The sequence below is a fragment of the Myxocyprinus asiaticus genome, chromosome 37, assembly GCF_019703515.2.
Source record: "Myxocyprinus asiaticus isolate MX2 ecotype Aquarium Trade chromosome 37, UBuf_Myxa_2, whole genome shotgun sequence".
In the NCBI taxonomy this organism is placed as follows: Eukaryota; Metazoa; Chordata; class Actinopteri; order Cypriniformes; family Catostomidae; genus Myxocyprinus; species Myxocyprinus asiaticus.
Window position 1 is genome coordinate 19,409,430 of NC_059380.1, and position 25,182 is coordinate 19,434,611.

A 25,182-nucleotide genomic window follows, 5' to 3' on the forward strand; every position below is an offset into this window, starting at 1 on the left:
AAACGCCCAAATATGTAAAATATGTAGTTTGACAGTGTCAAGAAACTCAGTTGCATCATTCGACATTGGTCATGGAAGTGAGCGGTTGGTGCTGGGCTCTTTTTATGCGGTTTGTACTCCAGTTAAATCATTATACATTTATATGGGCAATATTACAAATTAAAAAGCTTTTAGAATTTTGGTAATTTTTTTCTTTTTTGTTTGGTTGATAGTTGTGGCTTAATACAAAGTTGGCAGAAACCTGTTACCATGGTAAATTTTTTGTAAGGGCAGTTGTGCCTAGTCGTATTGGACAAAGTGGCTAGAATATGCTTGACTACCATAGCTTATCCACTTGTGGTTATATTATTCAATATATAGGGAATGTCACCAAAAGTAGGCTTGCCTTTTTCTGCATTAATCTGAAAAGTTATAGCTGCCAAATAAAACTTCTAGTCATTTTCGTTAGACTAGATGACAAAATGTGAAAGTGGAGATTTATAGTAAAAACGGACTTAAATATTGATGTTTCTCACCCACACCTGTCATATCGCTTCTGAAGACATGGATTTAACCACTATTCTGTAGACATATAAATAAATTTTATGCTGCCTTTGTGCCTTTTGGAGCTTCAAAGTTCTGGCCTACATTCACTTGCATTGTATGGGCCTACAGAGCTGAGATATTCTTCTAAAAATCTTCATTTGTGTTCTGCAGAAGACAGGCATACATCTGGGATGGCATGAGGTTGAGTAAATTACGAGAATTTTCATTTTTAGGTAAAGTTTTTAGGTTAAGTTTAGATGCAAAATTGTATTGAGTTATTTGATGGTATTACAATGGATGTTTTTTTTTTTTTGACATTACAAAATAGTTAAAAAAAAAAAAAAAGTTCAGGTTATTGTCAAGGCACATCATGTTATTGAGACCAGAACAAGAAAGACCATGGAGGTCAGATCACAGTGTCACTTTAAGCAGAATTTCAAAGATCCATTTAGAGATCACATCATGTCAACTGTCCCCTCATTGATACCACAACTGTCATACAAATATCCAAGATCGCAATGTTACCAATGAGCTCAAACTCTCAAATCATCGACCTGTTGTTACAGACAGTTTGTTTTGGCGTACTCTAGTTTGAAAAGCAGACTACTCTTAAATGCTGCACACAAACCACACAAGCAGAATTTCAGAAAACCTATCATCAGTGTGTAATTATGATTTTCTAGGTGACTTATTGACTATAGCAACACAAAACATCACATTTTAATTGGCTTTGACATCCCAGCTCTTCAGGTATATAATTAGCCCCCTTTTCTCCATAGAAAATGTATGAATTTTGACATGATTAAAACAATTCTAGCACACATAAAACAGGAAATTGATGTTACTCCTTATAACCATCGATATTCCTCAGTACATACACTGTAAATTTCTACCAGGACTTTTACTAACATATATATATATATAAAAGGCTAAAGGAATAGTGTAAGGATTTTAGTTGAATAGACAATATACTATATCATGATCCCTGTTCCTTTATGTCAGCATTATTTTGCTATTGCTTATGAATTAAAAACATGTCAGCGTTCGAGCTAAGAAAATATATTGTGCTAACCATGCACTAGAATTATCATTGAACAGGTGCACCTTAAAAATTGCTAAATATAATAGTTCTAAATATTAATATAAAAAAAAGTCTTTCTAAAACGGTTAACATAAATAGGATAAAGGTAAAACCAGTTGCAGCAGTTGATGGCAGGTCTGTCGATCAAGAAATTTCAAGATGTGGTCCTAAGTGACATCAGTCTGTGTGTCTCATATGAGGGATACTGAGTGACCCTTCTAGGCCTGAGCTGATAGCCGTAATACACCACGCTTCCTCTAGTGGTGCTGGTGCTTACGTAAGGATGGGTGGGGTAATGTTGCTGGTAGTGTGTGGAGAGTCCGTGGACCACACCCCCAATGGAGTCCTTTGGGATAAGACTGGCCTGCATAGTGACTAATGCGTGGAACGTGAATGGAGGGGGAGGAGCCCTGGTTGAGCAGGTGCTCAATGTGGGAGGCAGAGCCAAGGTCCCCAGGGGCAGGATATGTGTAAAGGCTGGGGGTGCTGGTGAACGAGGGCGCCTCCTGGAGACAGTAATGAGAGGACGCAGGTGGGTATGTGTGTTGTCGACGCAGCGAGGACGAGCCACTGGTTGGATCTTGGGACGAGGAGACCGTGGTCTGGAAAAAGACAGGTTATTCATACCTATATAATAATAACTTTATTTTTAAAGCACCTTTTAACAATTTAGCACAATTGATTCACAAAACATAAAATCTAAACACACTCAGTAAAACACAGGGTAAAAACTAAAATTCACAAAGTAGTAAAAGCAAGACTGTACAAATGAGTTTTAAATGAGACTTAAAAACAGTGACAAATTTAGCAGAGCTTATATCCCAGGGCAGGCTGTTCCAAAATCGTGTGGCCTTCAATACAAAAGCGCTATCACCTTTAGTTTTGCATCTTGATTTTTGAACAGCCAACCATTCATGACAAGAAGATCTAAGAGGTCTAACTGTTTTGTAAGGTCTTAAATGGTCTGCTAAATATTCTGGCGCCAAACCATGTAGTGCTTTATATGTAATTAATAAAATCTTAAAATCAACCCTAAAATGAACTGGCAGCCAATGCAAGGAAGATAAAACTGGAGTAATATGATTAGAAGACCTAGTTCATGTCAAAAGTCTAGCTGCAGCATTTTACACTAAATGTAGCCGTGCTAAAGTGCATTGATTTAAATTTGATAAATTTATCAAATTAAATTTGACTGGTGGCCAAAAGTTTGGAATAATGTACAGACTTTGCTCTTATGGAAAGATATAGGTACTTTTATTCACCAAAGTGGCATTCAACTGATCACAATGTATAGTCAGGACATTAATAACGTGAAAAATGACTATTACAATTTGAAAAAAATGTTCAGAACTTCTTAAACTACTTCAAAGAGTTCTCATCAAAAAAATCACATGACAGCTTTGCAGATCCTTGGCATTCTAGCTGTCAGTTTGTCCAGATACTCAGGTGACATTTCACCCCACACTTCCTGTAGCACTTGCCATAGATATGGTTGTCTTGTCGGGCACTTCTCACACACCTTACAGTCTAGCTGATCCCACAAAAGCTCAATGGGGTTAAGATCCACAACACTCTTTTCCAGTTATCTGTTGTCCAATGTCTGTGTTTCTTTGCCGAATCTAACCTTTTCTTTTTGTTTTTCTCTTTCAAAAGTGGCTTTTTCTTTGCAATTCTTCCCATATGGCCTGTACACCCGAGTCTTCTCTTTACTGTTGTACATGAAAATGATGTTGAGAGGGTAGAATTCAATGAAGCTGTCAGCTGAGGACATGTGAGGCGTCTATTTCTCAAACTAGAGACTCTGATGTACTTATCCTCTTGTTTAGTTGTACAATTGGCCTTCCACATCTCTTTCTGTCCTTGTTAGAACCGGCTGTCCTTTGTCTTTTGGCACTTTTCCACTGCACGTTACGGTTCAACTCGACTCTGCTCGCTTTACTTTTCTGAGCTTGCTTTTCCACTGCAGTTTAGTGCAGCCTCAACGTGGGTAGGATTATAGGTTGATCGTCATAGTTGCGCTGCCTCTACTGCCGTGACATCATCTTAAATGCGACACAAACACACAACAAAGGAGTAATGGAGGATATCGAAGGAATGGTGTTCTTGATTCTCGGCATGTGGCAGTTTTTCACAGCAAGATGACAAACTTTGTTTCAAAAGAGGCTGACGGCAGCAAGACAAAATACTGCAAAAAAACAAACAGGAGAGTTAGGGAAATCATACACCAAAGCGCAGACGAGGACATCACTGGGTTAGCTCAAAGACGACGCACGAGGGTAAGCTAACCTGCCATCTAGCTTATAGATTCTCTCTGACCAATCAGTGATCTGCAGGGTTTTGACGTCACATTTAATATCAGCTCGGCTCACTTGGAACCTCGACCGATGTGGTACTAAAAAAAGTACCAGGTACTATTCACAGTGGAAAACCCCCAAAAAGCGAGCAGAGTTGAGCCGTACCGTGCACTGGAAAAGCCCCTTTTGAAGACTGTACTGTTCACCTTTGCATGAAATCTTCAAGCATTGTATAGCCATTCCTCAAAACAATGATTGACTGACGAGTTTCTAGAGAAAGCTGTTTCTTTTTTTGCCATTTGTGACCTAATATTGACCTTAAGACATGCCAGTCTATAGCATACTGTGGCAACTCAAAAACCAACACAAAGACAATGTTAAGCTTCATTTAATGAACCAAATAGTTTTCAACTGTGTTTGATATAATGGCAAGTGATTTTCTAGTACCAAATTGCATGATGGCTGCTGGAAATGGGGCCTGTCTAGATTTGATCAAAAATTACTTTTTTCAAATAGTGATGGTGGTGTTTTTTTACATCAGTAATGTCCTGACTATACTTTGTGATCAGTTGAATGCCACTTTGGTGAATTAAAGTACCAATTTCCTTCCTAAACAGCAAAATCTGTACATTATTCCAAACATTTGGCCACCTATATATATATATATATATATATATATATATATATATATATATATATAAATCGACAATCGTTAATGTTAATTAATAAAAATCGATCATTAAAAAATAAATGCAAGTGGTTTAAAGCTTGTAAAGATTTTTGATAGATCAACTGTTCTAATGCAAACTTAAAAACATCCACATCAGAGAAAAATACCTTACTGTAGAAGGAAATGTGAAAACATGAAACAGCCACTGAAGTATGTGCATGTAGTCTACTGTTTTAAAATCATTTAAATAAACACACTTAATGAGAGTATTGAAATTTTCCTCTTAATATGCTTTCAGTTTAGTGTATTTTAATACATTAAGGCTGTATTTAGTATGAATTTATGAATTCAAACCCGTTTGCTCCTGGCGAGAACTGGCATGATTGTCGGTATGGATGATAAAGGGAGACTGGTGGATCAACAATGCTTGTTGTCATGTAGTACTTTAACACACTATCACGGTTTATGCAGTAAATGTAATGTTCATCTCTCTATAGAGAAACGCTCCATGATTAGGAATGAAGTTAAGGATGGGCGCCTGTTTTTTATTCTGTTGCTGACATGACACGACATGCTGCGCGCAAGAGGAAGTGCACCCTCTAGCGGCAGATGACTTTATAGACAGTCTTTTCTCTATCTGCTGGCAAGATTACTAAACGCATTTGTGCTGAAATGGATTAATCGACAAACTATAAGCTTAATCAATCAAATTATTAACGACAAATAATTGTTTATCGTTATTCTTTAACATCCATTTAATATATATATATATATATATATATATATATATATATATATATATATATATATATATATATATATATAAATGGATGTTAAAGAATAACGATAAACAATTATTTGAGGGGACTGAAATTTTTTCATGAGATTTACCCTGTGCTATCAGTTCCCACCCTATCCTATCATTCAGTCCTATCTTTTGAATACTGAGAATAAGGCAGTCAGCTGACTGAGGTTGAGTGGTTAAGATCTGCTAGGCTCCTGTTGGTAGTCAGTGACGCTCTGCCCTGAGCCACTGGGCTGTTTCATAGCAGCTCTCTTAGGCTTCATGTAGTAATTTTGAGTAAGGGCTAGAACATCATAAAAAAAAAAAAAATTATAAGTGTACACTTTTCACAAATTCATTCCATTAATAAATTTTAGGCACACAACCAGTCAAAAATTGGCACATTTAACTAAATTTATGTTTCTCATCTTAAACTTGATCAAAAAATTATATTTATTTTTGAAGACAAATATAAAATGTGCCTAAATACGCATTTCTTTACAAAACTAAAATTGGATTGTTATTTTTTGGATAGTGAAGGAAAATCAGCCAACAAGTGGCCAGCATTTTCTTCAGTTACTACATAATTCCCTTACTTCCATTTGAATTATTTTATGCTTTTGATGACTTTACTATTATTCTAAAATGTGGTAAAATAGTAATAATAAAGAATGAGTAAGTTTGTCCAAACTTTTGAGTGGTAGTATAATTTTATAAATCATTATAAAAATTACATACAACACAGATTTGTTGGCTAAATGACAGCATGACAACAGCACTACACCTAGTACTCACCTACAGCTAATTGGACTTTGGCCGATTCTGAGATTTCCCCAGGCTGTGTTTTCACTGATGGAGCCACCACTGCCATGACTATTCTGGATCTTGGGAGTGAGAGGACTGGCAGTGGAGGAGTCCGAGTCATGGACTGTCACACAGCTGATCACATTATTTCTCTGGCTGGGGCCACAGCTACAACAAAAAATCATGTCAAGCTATAATCATCAAGATCGTTCAAAATGGTGCATTTCTGCAAGCCCGACAACTATATTAAATGGAACCAATTTTTTGCAAGAATACATCATGCCACTGTGACAAATGATGGCTTTGTTGGGAACAACACTACCATTTTACAGGTACAGTGTAATGTACTTGACTCATTAATTGACTGCCACAATTTATCCAAAAAGAAAATAAGTTTTTATTTCCGAAATGACAATTGGACGCACCTGTTGAATTAAACATGCAACATGATGAGGTCATGTGACAAAAATATAGCGTACTACATTCTGAAACGTTGCATAATGCATACTGCTTTAAATATTGTAGAATACACTGCACAGCATGTAGTAAGCAGAATACTAGTCTTCCATTCAGAACACAGTTTATTAAACTTAATAATAAATAATAAAAAAATAAATAAATTTACTAAGTGCTATTATGAAACAACACAGAGCTTACCTAGCAGGGTGGAACTTCCTTTCATCCTCCTAGTATGAGTCACTGTGTATGGTGATGACACTGACAGCAGGGCTGGGAGTGTCAGCGATAATGATGGCCTGAGTGAGGGCAGCACTGTATGACTGGGAGCCCACCAAAGGACTGATAAGTAAAGGTCAGAGGGTAAATTAAAGGTTTTCCCCCAAAAAAGTATATATACTGTCACTTTTAAACTGTTGCAGTGTTAAAGTAAATAGATACATACCTGCTACCACAGACCCTGCTATTCTTTGTTCTGTGATCGGGTGACTGCAGATGTTCCTCGACTGAGGGTCTGAGTTGGACTGAGGTCGCCCAGTATGCGTGGGTTCTGCTGGAGAACACCATTGTGCTTAATGCACTGAGACGCCCTTCAGGAGAAACCAACGAGGTCTTTTAAACATAAATTATGTTGGCATGAAGCAGGGTAATTACAGTTTTACATACATTTTAGTTTTACTTTATTTTCAATTTGTTCTTTTAATGTAGACTTGTTTTCATTCATTTTCACACTATGACTGTTAGTTTTAAAAAAGTTTTCAGTTTTCAACTGACTTTTTTTTAGTATATTTAGTTTTAATTTGAGTTTTTAGTATTTTAGGGCTGCCAAAGATAATGCATTCATTTCTCAGAGAATTAAAAAGTCATTTGTGGTCAATTTAACTTATTAAATACTAAACTAAACAGATAAAAACTAAAGTTAGTTTTGGAGTTATAAAAAGGTATTTTAGTTTAGTTTCATTTTCTCCAATTTTGTTAATTTTGATTTTATATTACAGGTTAAAAGAAATTTAATGTAAGGGGTCATGACATGAGGAATAAAAATGTTATTGATCTTTTAACATAAAAAAAGGGTCACTGTACTATAAAAACATCCTGTAAGTTTCAAAACTCAACTTCCTCCTCACTGCAAATTGAGCATTTGTTGAAACAAAGCTGCCAAAATGACTCATTCTCTACTTCCTCCACATTGTGATGTCACACTGTGGTTGACATTTGCATCTGACCACCTCCACAACAACACATCAACACCTACTTTACCTTCTCACTTCTGTAGCCCCGCCCAGTAGCGGTGAGCAGTGAGATGGCAAGGAGAGAGCAGAGAGCCAATCATAACAGTGGCCATACTCTCAGTCTTAGGGTGTGTGCACACTTGGCAGGTTTGGTTCGATTAAAACGAATTCTGGTGCGATTGCTCTGTTAGTGCGGTTCATTTGAACAAGTGTGAACGCCGCCATCCGAACCTTGGTGCGCACCAAACAAGCAGACCGAGACCCCCTGAATAGTGAGTCTCGGTCCGCTTCAAAACGAACTCTGGTGTGGTTCGATTGATATATGTAAGCAACATGGACCAAAGACGTCTAAACGGACTAAAAACAGGAAGTAATTTGCCTTTAATACTGACCTCAAGCATACCTGATTCTTCTCATCATAGGAGCCATGCTGCCCATTACAGTTCGGGACAGGCGTCGGAACCAACGTCAGCCATCCTTGCAGCATATCTTCGTTTGTGTGTGCAACGGAGGAATTCCTGGCGTTGTTTTGACTCCTTTACACAATTTATTTTCTCTTCGTTTGTTCTCAGCTGGTAAAAATACCACCATATATACATATATAAATTTAACGAGCGCATTTCGCCCAGCAGCCAGCATTATTTTGGATGTTCTGCAAGTTCTGTCGCAAAACATACGTCATAAAAGCTGTCCAATCAGGTTGTGACTTTTTCCTGATGCCTTTTGTTTTATATCTTTAGGTTCTGTGTTAAAAATGCCAGTGTGAACGCTAAGCAAACCAGGACTATATGTATCATTTTCTTTTTTGGTCCGGACCAAGAGAACCAAGAGAACCGAACTACAAGCGTGAACACACCCTTAAAGGAGAAGCAGCACCAAAACTGAGCGTTTCTGACAGAGGGTCAGAATGAGGATGGAAAATGATTATGTTTTACAAATATCTGACTGTTTTCTGTGCAAATAAAAATGTTTCAAATATTATAAGTGAACCTCAAGGAACATGTTAAAATAAAAAAAAAAGGCATGTCATGACCCCTTTAATGATAGTAACACTGCTGTGTAGATGATTCATTGAAAAGTAGGTTACCTCCAGCTTGATGTTTGCTGTGTCGTGCTCTCAGACAGAAGGGCCTCCAGAGGTGATTTGGTCACTACAGACTGGTAGCAGGAATTGTGGATGGTCATGCCAGGCACCTGCTGCCACGCAGAGTGTATGAGTATCTGTTGGGTAAATGACTGTGGATAACAACAATTATGACCAAACTTGCACCACACAATGTGTAATAAATGCATTGATGATTAATGGCTATTTAAATCTGAATTCACACATCTATAGTGTCATGCAGAACTCTGACTAATATGCTGATGAGACACAGGCAGTGTGACATCATTGCATACCATTAAACTAAACAACAAACTGAAAAATCAACAAATGCACAAAATAATTCTGCAACTCTCTCCCAGAGAGGCATAAGGCAGCTTTTAGCTTTAGATGTAGCACAGGCATTTGATATGATTTTAAAAGCCAAGGCAAGCACGACATGCCAAATAAATGTAAATAAATCATACGCAAGCATTAAAATTAAGAGAGGAGGGAGGGAAGAGTAGTCCGGCAACCTGTTGGGAAGAATCACGGCTGTTAAATAGTCAAGAAAATGAATCTGCCATGCCAGTATGGGCAGCACTAGGGTACCTGCAGACAGACATGACTATGAGAGGGAAAGGAACTTGATTGGAAGTGTTTTAGAGGTGTGGACAAGGTCAGTCTCCTCCCCTGAGAGGAGGGCCAAACAGACAGTGAGGCTGGGATGGAAAGAGGGGTGGAAGGTCAAAGAAGGGGAAAAATATACATCACACAACAAGAAGCTGCAAGCAAAGCACAGAAGAGCCAGCACATGCCTCCCATGCCTATAGCAGACCTGCACTGAAAGAGAATGAGAGGGGAGGGATTTAAGTAGAGGGTGGGGGGATGAGAAAAACAGAGATCCAAAGCAGAAAGCACAGATAAAAGAGAGATCAGAAAGAAAAAAAGAAATAGATCATAAAGACAGAATGGGAAAAAGTTATTTTCCAAAAATTCAAGAAATTAAAGTTCTCTGATCATTTACTCACCCTATTGCCATCCCAGATGTGTAAGACTTTCTTTCTTCTGCAGAACACAAACTAAGATTTTTAGAAGAATATCTCAGCTCTGTAGGGACATACAATGCAAGTGAATGGTGGCCAATACTTTTAAGCTTCAAAAAGTACATAAAGGCAGCATAAAAGTAATCCATAGGAATCTTCAGAAGGGAAATGATAGGTGTGGGTGTGAAACAGATCAACAATAAAGTCCTTTTCTCCTATAAATCTCCACTTTCACTTTCTTTTGTTATTGGCAACTCCCATTCTTAGTGCATATCACCACCTACTGGTCAGGGAGGAGCATTTATAGTAAAAAAAAAAAGACTTAATATTAATCTATTTCACACCCACACCTATCATATTGTTTCTGAAGGCATGGATTTAACCACTGGAATATGGATTATTTTTATGCTGCCTTTAAGTGGTTTTTGGAGCTTCAAAGGTCTGGCCACCATTCACTTGCATTTTATGTCCCTACAGAGCTGAGATATTCTTCTAAAAGTCTTCACTTGAGTTCTGCAGAAGAAAGAAAGTCATACACATCTGGGATGGCATGAGGCTGAGTAAATTTGAATTTTTATTTTTGGGTGAACTATCTCTTTATATCACAGAATTTGATTGACAGGTGAGTAGGTGGTCTTTCACTGTTGGAACGCCTTTGAATCTATAACTGCAAGTGCGATGTGTTCACATGTGATTTCAACTGCCTCTGAATATGGCTGAAGTGGACGAATCTCAAAATGTTTTTGACCCCGTTTCCACCTGGTTTTAGTTTTGTTTCAAATGATTCACCTAAAATGTATTTAATACCACGTGTAAACAGGGCAAGAGGGATTAGAAAAAAAGAGAGCTGAAAGAAAAAGATCGAAAGATGCATTATAGACGTACACTTTTATGCTTATGTAAATAACAAACATGGGATCCGAGTACTTCGCTATTTTATTCTCTGTTGCTTTGCTTTATTTCCAGATATTCCAGAGTTGTTGCTGCGTTTGTGTCCTTAACTTTCCATTGCAACCTGCAGCAAAATTATGCTGCAATAGTGGGGTTTCCCTCTGATGTAAAACTCTGGGATTCCGCCAATGTACAAGTGCATATACGCAAACGTGAGGGACAGTCGATGTTTTATTTTGGTGTATAAATGTGTATATGTGACCCAAGACCCACCTACGGCCGTACCGCACATCACGCTGATTAAGATGGGACCTCAAGATGACTCTGAGGTGTTCCTTGAGCTCTTCGAGTGGACGGCGGGAGCATGGAACTGGCCCAGCACTCAGTGGGCGGCGCGTGTCGTGCCGATGTCGTCCAGGGAAGCCCAACTCACAGCCCATCAACTACCTGCATCCAACCTCCTGGTGTATGAAGATCTGAAGAAAGCCATCATGCAATAGGTCGGCCGAACCCCAGAGCAACACCGCAAACACTTTCTCAGACCGCACGCTGCTGAGGTCATTGCGATGGACGGGACTCACGGAAAACCTAAAGAAGTGTGCAACTGCGTGGGAGGAAGTGTGGTATCTGGGCTTCCACTTGGGTCATGGGCAGGTGCAGCCCCAAATAGATAAGACCACAGCGATTGCAGCCTGCCCGAGATCTAAGACCAAAAAGAAGGTGAGACAGTTCCTGGGGCTGGCTGGCTATTATCGTAGGTTTATGCCTAACTATTCGACCATCACCAGCCCTCTGACTGATCTGACTAAAAAGGGGGCACCAGATCCGGTCCAGCGGATGGAGCTGTGTCAGCAGGGGTTCACACGGGTGAAGGCTGCACTTTGCGGCGGGCTGTTATTGCACTCTCCTGACTTCACTCTCCCTTTTATCTTTCAGACGGATGCATCAGACAGGGCGGTGGGAGAAGTAATTTCCCAGATGGTGGAGGGGGAGGAGCGCCCTGTGCTGTACATTAGTTGTAAGCACTCGCTGAGAGAGACCAAGTACAGCACCATTGAAAAGGAGTGTTTGGCCATCAAGTGGGCGGTCCTCACCCTCCGATACTATTTGTTGGGGCGTGCTTTCACCCTCTGTTCGGACCACGCCTCGCTCCAGTGGCTCCATTGCATGGATCACCCGTTGGTACCTAGCTCTGCAGCATTTTAAGTTCGAGGTGGTCCAGAGGCCGGGGGCGCAGATGGCCGTTACAATTTTGTTAAGTGCACGTAAACATGGTCAGTGTGAACCCGGCTAAAGTAGAATTGAGGGAGAACAATAAAGTAGAAGAGGAAACAGGGTGGAGAGGGGCAATGAGAAATGATAATGTTAGTGGGAGAGTGCTGGGTGGGTCTCTCTTTATCAGCACTGTGGCTGTCTGCTCCAGTAGGGTAGGCCTTCCTGCCCCACAGCCCAGTGCCAGGGGCAGCGGGTACTGGGATGTCATTCCCTCTGTGTGGGGGTGCAGCATGGCCACTATCAGAGGCGTACAGGAGCCCTACAGAGAAGGGGCACCATGGAGGGAATAGGAGCAAAAAGTATGGAAAGATTAGACAAAAGACTCAGGTCAAGGGCACAAGGCTGTGACATCATGTGCCATTTACCGGCACTTGCCAGTAGTGGAATAGGTGTGGTCAGTGCAGACTTTAAGATTTGACATTCCTTCTTTCTCTGACTCAATTCAATTCATTTTCAAATCATCAGATTGCAGCAATTAAATTTCAGAGTAAAATACTCTCCCATCATATCCATTTCACTGCCTGTGCTGTAGGTCTTACCTGTGTCAGCATACTCGGTTGAATTTGAAGAGGCTGTGTGGACTGGTTCTGCTGGACAACAGGAACCCCATTCTCCATCCTGACAGGATAGCTAGATGCTTTACTAGAAGATGGAAGACCTTCAGGAAACAAAAACATTCAAATAACATCCTTCTTTCTTAACATGTTATTGACCACGAAAAGGAAACATCATCGAAAGTCCTCAATATGGTATTTTAATAAAGAGGTCAACCATTATACCGGCCAGTGGCTTTAGATGAGACTGATCTATTATTGTCTATTTTCACACACTTATTTCTGCTTACCTGCATCATGTCATCTAAACAGCTGAAGATGTACTTTCTTGCTTCTTTGGACTTAATGCCCATTTCAGTTTCATGCTCAGATGAGGTCTGGTTTAACAAATACATGCATCACTTATTACTTAAATAGCTAAAAACTTGATACTTAAGTTGATTCTGAGTTTTAACCTCCACAATGGATAGCTGGAGTCTGGTCCTCTGTTGAAAAAGCAGCTGGTCTTTGTGCCAGCACTCAAAAGATACTCCAGAGGCAAACCCTGTGTCTGAGAAATATATCAAATCTAGAGAGGGTAAAAAAAAAAAAAAGCAAGGATAAGTTGGGTACTTAAACTAAATGCAAGAATGCTAATCCTGTGGCAAACGTGATTTCATAGCAGCACTATACACAAGTACTAAAGGCCAAAGTACAGTTGAAGTCATAATTTTACATACACTAAGGTTGAAGTCATTAAAACAAATTTTTTAACCACTCCACAGATTTAATATTAGTTTACTATAGTTTTGGCAAGTCGTTTAGGAAATCTACTTTGTGCATGACAAGCAATTTTTCCAACAATTGTTTACAAACAGATTGTTTCACTTTTAATTGACTATATCACAATTCCAGTGGGTCAGAAGTTTACATACACTAATTCAACTGTGCCTTTAAGCAGCTTGGAAAACTCCAGAAAATGATGTCAAGCCTTCAGACAATTAGCTTCTGATAGGAGGTGTACTGAATTGAAGGTGTACCTGTGGATGTATTTTAAGGCCTAACTTCAAACTCTGTGCCTCTTTGCCAAGACCTCAGAAAAAAAATTTTTGGACCTCCACAAGTCTGGTTCATCCTTGGGAGCAATTTCCAAACACCTGAAGGTGCCACGTTCATCTGTACAAACAATAGTGTGCAAGTATAAACCCATGGGACCATACAGCCATCTTACTGCTCAGGAAGGAGACACATTCTGTCTCCTAGAGATGAACATATTTTGGTACGAAAAGTGCAAATCAATCTCAGAACAACAGCAAAGGTCCTTGTGAAGATGCTGGAGGAAACAGGTAGACAAGTATCCATATCCACAGTAAAACGAGTCCTATATCGACATAACCTTAAAGGCTGCTCAGCAAGGAAGCCACTGCTACAAAACCACCATAAAAATGCCAGACTACAGTTTGCAAGTGCACATGGGGACAAAGATCTTACTTTTTTGGGAAATGTCCTCAGGTTTAATGAAACAAAAATCGAACTGCATGGCTATAATGACCATTATTATTTTTGTAGGAAAAAGGGTGAGACTTGCAAGCCGAAGAACACCATCCTAACCGTGAAGCATGGGGATGGCAGCATCATGTTGTGGGGGTGCTTTGCTGATGGATGGACTGGTGCACTTCACAAAATAGATGGCATCATGAGGAAGGAAAATTATGTGGATATATTGAAAGCAACATCTCAAGATATCAGCCAACAAAGTCAAGATATTGGAGTGGCCATCACAAAGCCCTGATCTCAATCCGATAGAAAATTAGTGGGCAGAACTGAAAAAGCATGTGCGAGCAAGGAGGCCTACAAACCTGAGAAGCTTGTGGAAGGCTACCCAAAACGTTTGACCCAAGTTAAACAATTTAAAGGCAATGCTACCAAATACTAACAAAGTGTTTGTAAACTTCTGACCCACTGGGAATGTGATGAAAAGAAATAAAAGCTGAAATAAATCATTCTCTCTACTATTGTACTGACATTTAACATTCTTAAAATAGTGATCCTAACTGACCTAAGACAGGGAATGTTTTCTACGATTAAATGTCAGTAATTGTGAAAAACTGAGTTTAAATATATTTGTCTAAGGTGTATGTAAACTCCTGACTTCAACTGTACACTTCGGTTTTCCGAGCTGCTGATTGGAATATGCACAGTATGCAAGACGCAAATTTCGTCATCAGCACAGTCTGCACGGACTGTTCGCGTTTTGAGAAAATCTGGGTCACGTGTGGACCAAGTCCTCGTCTGTGTGCATCATCTGTATGCATCGTCTGCACATGCGCCTGCTGTTGACTGTACTTAAAGAGCATCACAAAGCAGTCGTAAAGCGCATGTGTCGAACGCGTTCATATTCACTCGTGGTGAAAAGAGTATACTTTGAAAAGCCGAATGCTCGACTGTGTGCGAAACTATCCATATTGCAAAAAAACAGTCAAAGCAAACCTTAACGGGTTACTTCACCCAAAAATTTAAATTCATAATAATAAATGCATGACTTTCTATAATCTGCAGAACCCAAATTAAGATTTTTAGAAGAATATTTCAGCTCTGTAGGTCCATATAATGCAAGTGAATGGGTGCCAAAATTTTTAAGCTCCAAAATCCACATAAGGGCAACATAAAAGTACTCCGGATGACTCTGGTGGTTAAATCCACATCTTTTGAAGTGATGTGATAGGTGTGGGTGAGAAACAGATCAATATTTAAGTCCCTTCTGGGCAGGGAGGAGAATTTATTATCAAAATTGACTTAAATATTGATCTGTTTCTCACCCATACCCATCACAATATGTCTAACCACTGGAGTCATATGGATTACTTTAATGCTCCCTGGATTTTGGAGCTTCAAAGTTTTGGCACCCATTCACTTGCATGTATGAAACTATAAAACTGAAATATTCTTCTAAAAATCATAATTTCTGTTCTGCAGAAGAAAGTCATACACATCTGGGATGCCAGAAGTGTGAGTAAATAATGAGAGAATTTTCATTTTGGGTGAACTATCCCTTTAAGGCAGAACAGATCAGAAAGTCAAGAAATAGTGTTTTTCAACACACTGCTAAAAAAAAAAAAAAAACATTAAAGGGGTCTTGACATGACTTTTTTATTTTAATTTATTTATAATATGTTCCTTGAGGTTCACTTATAATATTAGTAATTTTTTGCACACAAAACACATACAGTTATATACTGTATATGTAATACATGATCATTTTCCACCCTCATTCTCTGTCAGAAATGCTCTGTTTTGGTGCTGCTTCTCCTTTAAGACCCAACAGTAAACGCCCACTGTCATGATTGGCGGGTTGGGGCGGGTCTACAGAAGCACAGTAATAAGGTAAAGCAGGAGTTGATGTCCTGTTGTAGAGGCAGTCCATGCAAATGTCTACCACAGTTTGGCATCACAATGTGGAGGAAGTAGACAACGTGTCGTTTTGGCTGCTTGGTTTCATAAAAATGCTCTTTTTGCAGTGAGAAGGAAGTTTTGAGTTCTAAAACTTACAGTAAATGTTTATAGTACAATGAACTCGTACATGTGAAAAGATCAAGGAAATTTTAATTCAATTTAAATGTTTAATTCAAATGTAATATTATGACTCCTTTAAAAAGCTAAGTAAGATACAGTTGTTAAGCTAGTTACAATGAAGTGATCATTAAGTCAGAATGGAGTGGGTCATTCAGCTGGTTATTATCACAAAATAAACCTGACAGGGTGATCAGGACCCCAGCGGAATGATACGAGAGACTGCCTGGGACAATGGTCAATTATACAGTTTAGCAGATATTAAACTAAAATATTTGACTGCAAAATGCTGCGATTGACCTATAAGAATAAATTATTACACAGAGCTGTGTAATAAAATTATATATGTGACCTGGTCATATTCCGAAGCTCCTGGATACAAAGGCCAGCCCAAAAAGAGTTCTGCGATAACCACATGTCAATGGCTTCACAGAAAGGCAGATCCAGGATGATCTCAGGGGCTCTAAAAATACAAAAGATGCACCTTTGTGAACCATTTCAATAGCATAAGAATGGCCATAAGCTGTATTTCTCTTTAATAAACAAATTTTTACAAACTCTTTTACAAATAAAGCAATAAAGTGGTTATTACATCATGATCTCATAATTGTGGAATTCATCCCTCCTGGGGGGAAATAGTAAACTCCCATAACAAGTATAGATCACTGATAATCTCTTCTCACTTATAGTAGTGAGACTGGAGATAAGTCGAGCAGACGGCTTTAGAGATGTGACTGGCCGATCCAAAGTCAATGACCTTCACCCTGTAGGGCTGTCTGATGGGGTCCACCAGCATGATGTTCTCAGGCTTCAGGTCAGCATGAATAATGCCCAGGCTCTTGAGCTTCTTCAGGGCCGTGGCCACCTGCTGCAGGATTGGCCAGATGTGACGCAGGGGCAGTGGGCTGAACTTGCTGTGCTTCAGGAAGTCATACATGTTTTGCTCAAGCCTCTCAAACACCAGGCATGTGTGGCCCTTGTGTTGGAAACACTCATAGGAGCGAACAAAATTGAACTCGTCAGCATTTTCCGCACTGAGTCGGTTCAATATGCTCACCTGGAAGAGGTATTGTATCAGTTAGCTTAAGGGGGTACATGGGCGAAGTCACATTATGATGATAAACAGGGGTTAAATTGGGATATCGGAGATGGAGCAACCCTAAAATCGGGTGATGTCACATTTTTTTCTTTTTGGAATTGAAGGAGCCGGAATGCGTTCTGGCCCAATTTAACCTCTGATGACACAAACTGTTTATAGAATCAGGGGTGTAAAACTTGGAAAATTAACCATTCCGTTGATAAATTAACACCTGCAAAACAAATGCTAGCACTGTATAGTATTGTTTATACCCTGCAATAAGCATCACAAATGCTAGCACTGCAAATTGTTTCTTCTTAAGTCATCTTTCAAGCATCAGGCAATGGAACGCCATTACAGTCGGAAGTCAGAGATATCAGGTAGGAATATTTCCACATCTAAATTTCAATGAAACGCTGCATTAGTTCCATTACGGAGTAAAGCCCAGGGTATATTTCGGCTTTGACGCGAACACTTAGCGTTTGCAGTTAAATGCTAGCCTTTCAAAATATACTTCATTTGACTGCGTGCATACATACACTGGCGGCCAAAAGTTTGGAATAATGTACACATTTTGCTCTTATGGAAAGAAATTGGTACTTTTATTCACCAAAGTGGCATTCAACTGATCACAATGTATAGTCAGGACATTAATAGCGTGAAAAATTACTATTACAATTAGAATTTTTAAACTACTTCAAAGATTTCTCATAAAAAAATCATCCACATGCAGCGGTGACAGCTTTGCAGATCCTTGGCATTCTAGCTGACAGTTTGTCCAGATACTCAGGTGACATTTCCCCCCACACTTCCTGTAGCTTGCCATAGATGTGGCTGTCTTGTCGGGCACTTCTCACACACCTTACAGTCTAGCTGTAACAAACGCTCAATGGGGTTAAGATCCATAACACTCTTTTCCAATTATCTGTTGTCCAATGTCTGCGTTTCTTTGCCCACCCTAACATTTCCTTTCTGTTTCAAAAGTGGCTTTTTCTTTGCAATTCTTCCCATAAGGCCTGCACCCGAGTCTTCTCTTTACTGTTGTAAATGAAACTGGTGTTGAGTGGGTAGAATTCAATGAAGTTGTCAGCTAAGGACATGTGAGGTGTCTATTTCTCAAACTAGAGACTCTGATGTACTTATTATCTTGTTTAGTTGTACATCTGGGCCTTCCACATCTCTTTCTGTCCTTGTTAGAGCCAGTTGTCCTTTGTCTTTGAAGACTGTAGTGTACACCTTTGTATGAAATCTTCAGTTTTTTGGCAATTTCAAGCATTGTATATCCTTCATTCCTCAAAACAATGATTGACTGATGAGTTTCTAGAGAAAGCGGTTTCTTTTTTGCCATTTCTGACCTAATATTGACCTTAAGACATGCCAGTCTATTGCATACTGTGGCAACTCAAAAACAAACACAAAGACAATGTTAAGCTTCATTTAACAAACCAAATAACTTTCAAATGTGTTTGATATAATGGCAAGTGATTTTCTAGTACCAAATTAGCAATTACTCAAGGATAAGGTGTTGGAGTGATGACTGCTGGAAATGGGGCCTGTCTAGATTTGATCAACAATGACTATTTTCAAATAGTGATGGTGCTGTTTTGTACATCAGTAATGTCCTGACTATACTTTGTGACCAGTTGAATGCCACCTTGGTGAATTAAAGTAACAATTCCTTCCGAAACAGCAAAATCTGTACACTATTCCAAACTTTTGGCCGCCAGTGTATGTGGTTAACATATGCTCGCTACGACTTCCATGAGATCTTGGACTATTTCTCTTAACAAGTTTAGACCCATAAAGATGTCTTCAAAGTTCTTCAGAATCGAGTTATACAAATGCAGGTATCTCCTGACCTCTTCACACACACGCTCTTGATATGCACAGCCACTGTTGTGATTACATCTTCTAGCACATCTTTAGACTGCAACAGCTCAGTTGTGAGTGTTGCCACCTTGTGGACTTAGTGCAAATAATTCCAGGTGCATACACATACTGCACATTCAGAGTATGCGTGGTTAGAAAAGTCAGGCTGCAGCTGATAATTACATTTGTGTCACACGTCCTGTACACAAACGATTAGCGTTCAGAACCGAAGTACACTTTGGGCTTAAGAGAAAATAGAACATGGCAACTGCAGTCTCCCAAATAAAATTGATACTTGCTAATTGATGGTAAATAGTAAATGGTCACAAAGTATTAACCCCTTTACATTATAACACACCTCAATCTGTCCCTGACGTGCATATGACGGATGGTTCTTCAAGATTCTGATGACCACGATCTCACTGGTGCTTCTTTTCCAGCACTTCGCCACCTGCCCAAATGTTCCCCGACCGAGAAACTCAAGAACTTCATAGCTGTTGGAAACTGAGCAGAGGATCTCATGTTGGACCAGCTGGTAGTCCCCCTCCCCATTGGAGCTGCTGCTTTTGGTGGTGAGTGCTGAGGGGGGGATGGACTGAGCAGTAGCTCCAGCTCCTCCTGTGTGGGCGGAGAAGGCAGGTGCAGAAAGCTCCTCCAGAATCTGAATGCTGCTGCTACCACTACCCCCACCTCCTCGTTCTTCCGTTTCACGCCGTACCTCTGTGTACGGGTGGAATGGGATTCTGAGTGGTGGTTGTTGTGGGAGGCTCTTCGGCTGGAACCACGCGGGAGGCTCCCGGTGCTGTCGGATGCATGGACCACCACCTGGCCCCGAGAAGGGGGCCCCCCCAGAGGAGACCAGGCCGGAGGTGCCGAAAGGGAGGCCCACTGCAGGGATGAAGCTGTGTGCTTGGCCTACAGAACTGTACACTTCTTTGGAGGCATCCCAAGCACAGCTCTATACTTTAATTTTTTTCATCCTGCAGAAGGCACTGGAAGACACAGATAAAGGAGAGAATACCTGCAGCTGCGAAGCCATGCCTGTGAATATTAAATGAATAAAATTTCACACTTTCAAATACAAAAAGAGCACAAAAGCAGTACTAAATGTAAACACTCACATTGCTTCCAAAAACAGAGGTGTCTGCAGGGCTGAAAAATAAAGATGGCCCAGGGAAACATCACCTGCCCTATCAGGTCAGAGCTGTTGTCACAAAATTTTATGTTTGTTGATCATTTGTTTTTATGCTTTGCACACATAAATATTTGGTTTTCTGTAATGTATTTAACACTGTTGTTTTTTTGGCTAATGTAAATATGCTACAAAGGTTAAGTTATCTAGCTGGCTAAAATAGTAAAATAAATATTTTGTGAAGATTGTGAGAGTGATTAGTGATAGACTTGGAAGCATACATTAGATTGGAAAATTATAAACAAATCAGCAATTTGGCACCAGTGTCAGAAATTTATGTTTTTATAAAAGGGGAAATCTTTGCCCCCTGATTATGATTTTCAGAGGCACTTTCATCTTTATGAGGGGCTTTTTTTTTCTTGTACAGATATCTGTCAGGTCACTACAGTGTTTGCAGAGGCACTCAGGGACATGCACAGACATTTTGGGGGGCAGGGGCTCAAGTGGTTAAAAAGGGCACTTCTCATAAATATTTATTTAAAAAAAAATGTTTTTAAACAAAACATTAAATATATTAACACAACTCTGACTTCCTTACCACTTCCTTATTTTAATTCCCTCACACTCACGCAATTGTTTCATACTCAACATATTTCTACAAAATAATCAGTTCACAGAAACCATAGTCTTCTTTAGTTACACATTTAGATGGTGTTTGTTTTAAGCCTACTACCCTCCGTCTGTTTGCATCTGTAGATTTCTTCTAAATTAACCAAAACAAGCTAATCTGCATATTAAAACATAACATTTCAGGGGAAAAGACTCTTGATGTAAGTCATTAACTGGCGAAGTTATGTGGTGATATGCTTTAGTTATTTTGTTTATCCTATTCACCTGCAGTGCCTTGTCAAATGTATGCAAATTAGCGCATTTTAATTAGTTAACGCCTAATTTGCATTTCAATATGGCGATTGTGATGACGTTATAGACACAAATTTTACTGTATTCACCTGTAGTGTCTCCATTAAGTACAATACATTAGCCTGTATGGCCATGATATATTGCCTTAGCAAAACTTTAGCTAACATTACATTAGCTAGTAGCTCATGAGTCATGCATGTTAGCAAGACACAAGTTAACTATATTTGTCTTTTGGCTAATTAGCTGTAAAGTTGAGGCACTGGTAGCTTTATCTTTTGTTCATCACCACTCACCTCCACACAAGCCAAGAAAAACACAACTGGGATAGGAGCTGGGAGGGGCTGCTGCCTGTCTGTGTGTCTGATGTGCCGATGTGTGCTGCACTATGCGCGGAGATGCGGAGACACGGAGGGAGGGCATCGGAACTGAGAAAATCTCATCTCCCGACCTGATATTTGATATCAGTTAAGTTGATTTGGGTGACTGGATAGGATGCCTCTAGGACACCTCCCTGTGGTGGTGTTCCGGACATATCTAACCGGGAGAGGAAACTCCGGGCAGAACCAGAACATGCTGGAGGGCTTATATCCATCAGCTGACCTAAGAATACCCTGGGATCCCCCAGGAGGTGCTGGAGGATGTGGCTGGAGAAAAGGATGCATGGGTCAGTCTGCTGAACCTGTTTCCCGTGTGACCCGGACCCAGATAAATGGTGGAAAATTAATGGATTACCTTTTGTAAAAAGTAGTTTAACAAAATATGTAATGATGAACTTCGTCCATGTTCATAAACATGCTTATGTCACATAAAAGCTAAAGAATAAAATATTAGCTTAACCCCTCTGATAGTTACAAACCATATCATTTAAGATTCAAACTCAATATATTACGTTTACTATATGAGCAAACTGTCACTTTAAAATGGCCAATGAAAGATGCAGACTATTGCTAATGTACATGGCTAAGGTGATTAAAAAATAAAAATGAAATGTTTACAGATTTTGTTGGCTATTTTTGGAGTGTTTTCTAAAAGTTTGATAGATAAAGTTGCAAAATTCCATAAAGTATTTTTTTAATCCAACCGAAACAATAATTTGTCATCATTTATGTGTAGCACCTCCCCATAAAATATAGTTGCATCATAACAATATAGTCAATATAATTTGTAGCAACAATCTAAAGTTACTCCTAGAACATCTTTTTTGACTTTCTTTGGTCTAACTTGTTGTCACTAGATACTCTCCTCATGGATACAATACAGAAGGCTATATTACAGAATATACATTTTATTTTCATAGTTAAAAATCATATTACCACAAGGAACATACATTCTGAATAAATCTCCCTTTAATGATGATGAAAATCATATACTTTATATCAAACACTGGAAGTTGCTTAACTTAGCTCAGACCACACAGGAGAGCTAAGGGACACGTGAACCTTAAAAGGCTATAAAAACTATAAAACCTGAATTAATCCACAAAATTCCACCAAGAGCCTTAGGAGAGGGCCAGATCTAAAAGCAGTACCAATTATATCATTAAAATCGATCACTACCCTAAAGCTTTCACTTAAATATTTTCATATATTACTCTTTAAGATGAGCATGAAGACATCCTGTATCGTAGTCTTTCATATGCTTATAAAGCAACTGGCGAATCTGCAGGGCCACTGGTTTATGACATCCCAGAGGCTTAGTGTTTTGGGGGTGTATGAAGCCATGTGCGAAAACTCCCAAAAGATGACAGTGAACGTGGTGACATCTGAAAAAAGAAACAAGTTAGTGTAGGAGTCATAGACTCCCCAAGAATTGATAATGTACTGTCATGTCCCTGCCCCAATTTGATTAACCTGCTTCTGGCTGGACACATGAGAAATCTCTACTGATATGTTTCAGTTTTTGTGCATGAACTGAGAATAAATTGAATAAATTCATAGTGCGGCTCTTCAAGCCAGTTGAAAGCATCAAGGAACAACAGGAAATGACCAAACTGCTTCCATTGTGTAGTTACAAATATTCTAGGATGTGACATCCAAACATACTTTGTCAAAACTTCCCAAAAATAAATACAGTGGTACCAAAACATTTAGACACTTAAGCCACACTTGTCTGAATGACAATGCATGAATGACAAATGTCAAACCAAGTGGCTAGATGTCACAAGCACAGTTGTGGAACATGTCCATAGTTAATGTGATGAACTCCATGAATGAACTGTGGTTACTCTGCTAGGACACATCCACTAAAAATCACCTCAAGACCAGATGGTTAAAAGTAATTACTTTGATGTCAATCAAGTTAAGAAAAAAAGGTTTAGCATCATTTGTTGGCAAATGCCACTTGGTTAGATTTTTTTTGTTTGTTATCAATGCAAAGACAAATCATTTTTTTAAGTGTGGCTTAAAGGAATAATTCACCCAAAAATGTAAATTCTCTCAACATTTACTCACCCGCATGCCATCCCAGATGTGTAAGACTTTCTTTCTTCTGTAGAACACAAACAAACATTTTTAGAAAAATATCTCAGCTCTGTAGGTCCATACAATGCAAGTGAATGGGTCCCAAAAGTTTGAAGCTCCAAAAGCACATAAAGGCAGCATAAGAAGTAATCCATTCAACTCGTGGTTAAATCCATATCTTCAGAAGTGATAAGTGTGGGAGAGAAACAGATCAATAATAAGTCCTTTTTTACTATATTGTAAATCTCCACTTTCACTTCCACATTCTTCTTTTGTTTCTGGCGATTCACATTGTTCGTGCATATCGCCACCTACTGGGCAGTGAGGAGAATTTAAAGTAAAAAAGGACTTAAATATTGATCATACCCACACCTATCATATTGCTTCTTAAGACATAGATTTAACCACTGCAGTCTTATGGATTACTTTTATGTTGCCTTTGTGTGCTTTTGGAGCTTTACAATGTTGGTCACCATTCACTTGCATTGTATGGACCTCCAGAGCTGAGATATTCTTCTAAAAATCTTTGTTTGTGTTCAGCAGAAGACAGAAAGTCATACACATCTGGGATGGCATGAAGGTGAATAAATGATGAGAGATTTTTGGGTGAACTATCCCTTTAAGTGTCCAAATACTTTGAGGGTCACTGTACACAATGAATAAACAACTTTTGTGATTTTTGTAGTACATTCTTGATAGTTAAACTCACAATTTCCATTAGTGTGATTCATGTAAAGGAAAAACCTGGGGGAAAAACTGCTGTTTCCTCAACAGGAGAATGTAGAAACCATGTTGATCATTTTCAAGATACACTAATGGAGTCATTGAGTCACTTGTTCATTAGCACCCAAGTGAAATCACAGAATCCTTTTAAATCAGGTAAGAGACCCATAAAGTGAACACCATACCAAGTGAAAGAGCCACACCCAGTAATAAACAATGTGTAACATAACGTAACTCACTCGTAAATTCTTGCGTCTTACTCTCTGTGGACTCACAGGTATACTGGATTCTAAAAGAGGAATGATACATGGTAAGACAATATTATCATCACAATATAAATGATGACAATAATAACACAGAAACCACATCCCATCTAGAAACATCCATCCAAAGGGGATCTTTGATGGAAACCCACTGAAAAGATAACTATTGCATTGTTGGTGTCACCAAACAACTATGGGTCTCATAAATGAAACACAAATTTTTGTGAATTCTGTATCTGAATCTGCTGTATCTGAATAGTCCTCTAAACCAGCCCTTTACCAACACCGCAACCCAAAGATCATAACAAAGAATAGTCACCCACCCCTCCACCTCACTGTCTGCAAAATCTTCGTAATTCCTTAAACAGTTTTTATTAAGAAATTACAGACTGATGCAGAGAGTGTCATAAGATAGAAAAAGCAGAGGAGAATTGAGCTCAAGACTGCTTGTTTTATTGTTTTCAGTGTTTCAAAAGACAAAAGTTTATTTATTTA

At 39.1% G+C, this 25,182-nt stretch overlaps 1 pseudogene; it reads right to left on the bottom strand.

Annotated features, from left to right (window-relative positions):
* Positions 1–1,086: 1,086 nt before the first annotated feature.
* On the bottom strand, positions 1,087–20,228 carry LOC127427783 (homeodomain-interacting protein kinase 1-like; annotated as a pseudogene).
* Positions 20,229–25,182: the final 4,954 nt, after the last annotated feature.